Raw genomic sequence first — 6,000 nt, forward strand, 5'->3', positions numbered from 1 at the left:
AGTTTCACCAAACCGCCCACACCAGCCATTTAGAATTTACCATCAATATATGTTCAGTCCAAAGAGCATATCTCGACAACCATAAGGAAATTTTCCATAAACCCAATTTTCCAAGCACGACAACTCATCAAAGAATCACTGAGGCTTGGAATCACCAGAAAAGCTTCACGGGTCAGGAAATTAAGGATTTACAAACTGAAGGTGAAGCCCATCTAGATGCGATATCAGTTTTTAGAAGTGAATTCTGGCCCAACCAAGGAGCGGCCTTAATTAAATTCAATTATGAACTTCAATAGAGATCTCTTATGGATCCAGGAATCCAAGAGTAAGGAGAAAATACCAAGGGGAATTTAAGATGCAATTAATTTTTCAAAACCAACCGACATTGTTTATGAAAAGTCTTCCACCAATTCAATTTGGTTCAGACCAAAAATTTCTATGGAAGCCATGAGATTATTTAGACCAACCAGAAGACAAGGCAGATGTCATTATCTACACTCTACACTCAAATAAATTTATTGGAATCAAAGTTTTGATGGCTCCATTGAATATAGCTGTTAGGCTTGATTTTCTCTTGAAACAGAAGGAAACTTGTGGATCCTTTGTATCTGGACAGATTCTAGATATAACCACGGCCAAGAAGCCCCCTTGATGTTCTCCTCTCCTTGCTTGATGAAGAATATGGCCGCTGGTCTTGGGCAAGAATTTGTAGAAACTCTTTTAAGTGTATAGTGTCAACTTGGCTGAATATTGAAAGTTGATATGTAATACGATAACTTATTTTAGTAAAAAAAAAAAATTATCAGAGCCAGGTTTCAATCCTTGGACCTGTGGGAAACGTCTTCCACCACACTTCCGCTGCGCCACTCTGATTATGCTTTCTTATTTTGTATTATATATGTAGATTAATCAAACTTATACTTCCTTATGTCTTGTCATTGCTGATGAGCTTTGTTTCAGGCAGGTCTTACCAATTGATCAATAATTTAACTTCTCTTTTTGTAATTGTTAGCTATACGAATAGAGATTTTTACTCGAATAGCATAAAAAATTTGTTATATAACTAGAATAGCATAGAAAAGTTGTAAATTACTAGAATATTTTTAATCCCTAGTATTAGTAAATTACATTAAAGACTCTTGCTTAGTTTTTTTTAATTGAGATTAGTTTTAATTAACAAATCCACATCACTAAAACTGCAATCCACGTCATAAAAATTGTAATCAAAAGAGAGGGAGAGGGAAAGACAATCAATCTACGTTTTAATTCAACACCACAACTTCCTTCAATCATCATTTACCCTAACCGAACATTTTTATTTATCGTCCTTTGTCCGATATCGTCAGTTCGAACCTGTCTTATCCGATATTGTCTTCATCATCGTCTTAGTCGAAATTGTATTCTCCACAATCTTCTTCTCCGAAATTGTCTTATCCGCAATCGCCCGAAATCGTCTTCTCCGGTATGTTGTGACTGAGTTTGATTTATGTTGTGGGTATGTTTGATTTATGTTGTGGCTGAGTTTGATTTATGTTGTGATTGAGTTTGATTTCCATTGTGGCTGAGTTATATATCATGTTCTGGCTGAGTTAGTTTTCCATTTGCGGCTGAGTTAGACATTATGTTTTGGCTGAGTTAGTTTTCCATTTGCGGCTGAGTTAGACATTATGTTTTGGCTGAGTTAGTTTTCCATTGCGGCTAAATTATATAATATGTTGTGACTGAATTAGTTTTCTATTTCGGCTGAGTCATATATGTCTTTTATAATTAGATGGATGTTCCTGAAGATCAAGCACAAGATTACCCTCCAAGACTTTACGCAGAAGGAGCTTCTAATCTAGAAAATAAAGAGATTAATCACAGTTGCAATATGGGAGATTCCCTAACGTCAAAGAGGCAATAGGACTTGATGTGTGGGAACACCTGAAGGAGTTTCCCGTTGGAATAATTGCTAAGTTAGCTGATAGCAAATTTGTGTGGTCTGGTAGGACTGTACACTATCTACTATGTAGGCAGCTGCGAGTATATAAGAAGGAGTTTTGGAGCCTCGTTGTTGATCAACCTATCAGGTTTAGCTTACACGAATTCAGTGAGATCAAGAGGTTAAACACAGATCCACTGCCAACGGAAAATTTTGAACCTAACCAATACAAAACGTTGTGGGAGGAGTTGAATGTATCGCATGGGACGTGACCGAAGCTAGATGAACTGAGGCCAGCATTGAGGTCTGTCGGCCCTGGAGTTTTGAAAAGCGTAAATGGTTAGGGATGTTAGTTTTTCAAGCTATGGGTGCTTGTTGATTCTATTAAGATGAGGACGTATCCATGGGGTCGGACTGCATACGAAGTACTTGTTGATTATATTAAGATGTTGTATCCACAATGACGGTCATACACCATAAACGGCCTGAAGGATGTGTTGCAAGTTTGGGCTTATGAATCTGTGACTTGCTTTGGAGAGCATTTTGGGAGAGTGGTTGATGAGCAAGAAATTTTGTTTTTTTCGATGGGGTGGAAAGCGCACACGTGCAAGTTTTACTACTGTCATCTCTGAGGAGATTAGAGATCATGGCGAGGTATGTATTGATGGATGAGTTTTTATTTATTTTGTGACTGAGTTATGAGTGATTGGTGGCTGAGTTATAAGTTATTGATGGTTGAGTTATGAGGTTTTGATGGCTGAGTTATTAGTTATTGTTGACTGATTTATGTGGTTTTGATGGCTGAGTTATTACCCATATGATGGCTGAATTATGAGTTACTTTTGTAGGTGCATGTGAAGAAAATGGTTATGAAGGACTCTCTACAAGATCTGTTTCCTCAATGGCCGGGTGAAGCAGAGGACCCACAATTTGTGAAATTGATATCAGACATATATGCTGGTAGGTTTGTTTGAGGTTTTTGGGATGTGCAGATGAATGAGAACAAGAACAAGAACAAGAGAACGAAAGTTGATGTTTCGTCAGCTGCTGAGCCACCAACGAAGAAGCAGAAGAAAGATAAGAAACACAAGGAAGCTGATGTAGAGAAGAAGAAGGAGAACTGATGTAGCGGAAGCTTCTGGGTTTTGTGAATACTCTTCACAATGCTTAATCAAAAGCTCTTAGGATTGAAAATACTCTTCTCAGTGGTTTATGGAAACCTCTTTAGGGTTTGGAAATACTATTTCCTGTGCTATAAATCTCGTATAAAATCTTTTTCTTATTAAATCATAACAAAACTAAATACAACTTTAGGCTTGAATGCCTATTTATAATAAATCACTAATCTTAGAAAACCCTAATCTAATTTAATATAGGAAAACCATTAAAACCATAAAACAAAAAAAGTAATTATCCTATTAATAAATAATAATAATATTTGGAATATATCCACATATTCTCTGCATAATTCTCACCGGGTTGGAGAAGATTCGTCCTTGAATCTTGATCGTGGTCTTTGACTCCAAAACGTTTTCTAAGAAAAACTCTTCCTCGAATCTTCAACAGCATGTTTTGCACGATTTTTGCATGGATCTGTTTGTAACTTGAATCTTCATAAATCCGTTTTTGCACAAAGATTGCACGGAGCAGATTATTAATATTCTGCACAAAATCTTCATCAACACGATTACGCCCTATTTTTGCATGACTCCGATTTTCAAAGGATCCATCTTTAAAGACAAAGTCGACAACACGGACATAGATAAAACTCTCGTCATCTTCATCATCTTTTCCGACTTTCAAAGGATCCATCTTTAAAGACAAAGTCGACAACACGAACTTCATTTTCGATAAAATCTTCATCATCTTCCAATTGCATATCTTGAGCTCGTGTTTCTTTGATCTTCTTTAACGCTTGTTTAAACTTATTAAATCCCTTGCAGAGATCTTGTTCGAACTTCTTCAAAGCGTTGCTGATATCTTTTTCGAACTTCTTCAAAGCCTTATTGATATCTTGTTTAAACTTGCTGACATCTTGTTTAAACTCCTCCACGATCTCAGCTAGTTGTTGTTATTGTAGATGCATCTGCGATCAAGATGATATAACCGTTTGGCTCTGATACCAACTGATGTAGCGGAAGCTTCTAGGTTTTGTGAATACTCTTCACAGTGCTTAATCAAAAGCTCCTAGGGTTGAGAATACTCTTCTCAGTGGTTAATAGAAACCTCTTTAGGGTTTGGAAATACTCTTTCCCGTGCTATAAAGCTCGTATAAAATCTTTTTCTTATTAAATCATCATAAAACTGAATACAACTTTATGCTTGAATGCCTATTTATAATAAATCACTAATCTTAGAAAATCCTAATCTAGTTTAATATACGAAAACCATTAAAACCATAAAACAATAAAATTAATTATCCTTTTAATAAATAATAATAATATTTGGAATATATCCAAATATTCTCTGCATCAAGAATGCAGAGGTAAAAGGTGCTACCGAGGAGGAAGGTATGGAAGATATGGGGACCAATGCGGCTCTGAGGACCATAATGACTACTCTTGATAATATTTCCAGAAAGTTTGACAACTATGATGGTAAATTTGAGATGTATAACTCATGGTTTACTGCCTACGATTTCCACTTCAGAGAGTTAGACCGAAACATTTCAAATATGGAGATGGGCATTGGTGATAGACTCCAAGCTGCAGTGAATTAGTGTCTGAAATTTCTGGGTGTAGGGGCAAACTATGATTACCTCTCACAAGTCCCCCACCGATCTTTACCCTCACCACATAATTTATTACATAAGTCCGTAAATATCCACCAACGGCAGATAAGACCCTTGTTGCTAAAGGTTTGAAAAAAAAAGAGAGTCTTTGGCAGAGCAGCTTGCTAAGGCCAATGCCAAAGGTTTGGGGGTTAAACTGAATTCAGAGGACGAAGTTGCTAAGGCCAATGAGGTGAAAAGGAATTTGGTTGAGGAGTTTGGTAATAATGATCTTGATTTCGTTGATGTTTCTCCTGCTAAAGATCTAGCATATGGACGCGGCTGCAGGGATAAGCCAAAACAGAAATATGATGAGGTAAAAATAATGAAGAGGCTGATGCTATGAAGAAGGAGGCGGCTGAGTTAAAGCAAAAGACGGCTGAGTTAAAAAAAGCAAAAAGAGGAGTTAAAGAAGCAAAAGGCGGCTGAGTTAAAGAAGCAAGAGACTAAGTTAAAGAAGCAAAAGGAGGTTGAGTTAAAGAAGCAAAAAGAGGAGTTAAAGAAACAAAAGAAGGAGTTAAAGAAGCAGGCCCCTCCTCCAAGAAGAACATCGAAGACTCGTGCATGTGTAATAAGAATACATATTCAGCCACAACCAAAGCAGATTGAAGATGTCATTGAGCTTGCAGATGTGACCGACGATATTGTCGCGACACAAAATGAGCTGTTGCCGGAGTCTGATGAGGAGGAAGAGGAAAAGATTAGGTCTACAAGAATAAAGGATTATCGGGAGAGAGGTGTTCAATTATCTCCAAATGAGTGTGTAGTGATGCATGCATATGCTCCTTTAGCACCAATTTTCTTTACATTGTAGACAATGGAACGACGTGCATGAGGAAGACTTTTGAACCTTCACCAGGAATATATGATCCTCTAGCACATGTTGATCCGGTTAAAACTAATATACTTATGCAACACATAAGGCCATTAGAGTATGGACCTTTGCACCATTTGCTGATACATCTAATATCAATTTTTGCATGAACTGACTTGTGTTTAATAATTAGGAAAATTCCATTTGAAAAAGCTCACGAGGATATTGAATTCTATATGATCCTCATCACTGAAAGACCGTGGCCAATGAAGGAATATGGATGGTTGTTTCAAAATGTAAGTCTACTTTAGGGCTGAGTTATGTAGTTTACAGCTGATTTACATATTCTTTGTGGCTGAGTTAAGTAATTTACAGATGAATTATATATTATTTGTGGCTGAGTATATATTATTTTTAGTTGACTTAATCTTCTTTGTACAGCATGTTGCTGCATTTATTAGAGTCCTCATTGCAAGGTCCAAGCTAGATCCCAGC

The sequence above is a fragment of the Brassica napus genome, chromosome C9 (assembly GCF_020379485.1).
Source record: "Brassica napus cultivar Da-Ae chromosome C9, Da-Ae, whole genome shotgun sequence".
In the NCBI taxonomy this organism is placed as follows: Eukaryota; Viridiplantae; Streptophyta; class Magnoliopsida; order Brassicales; family Brassicaceae; genus Brassica; species Brassica napus.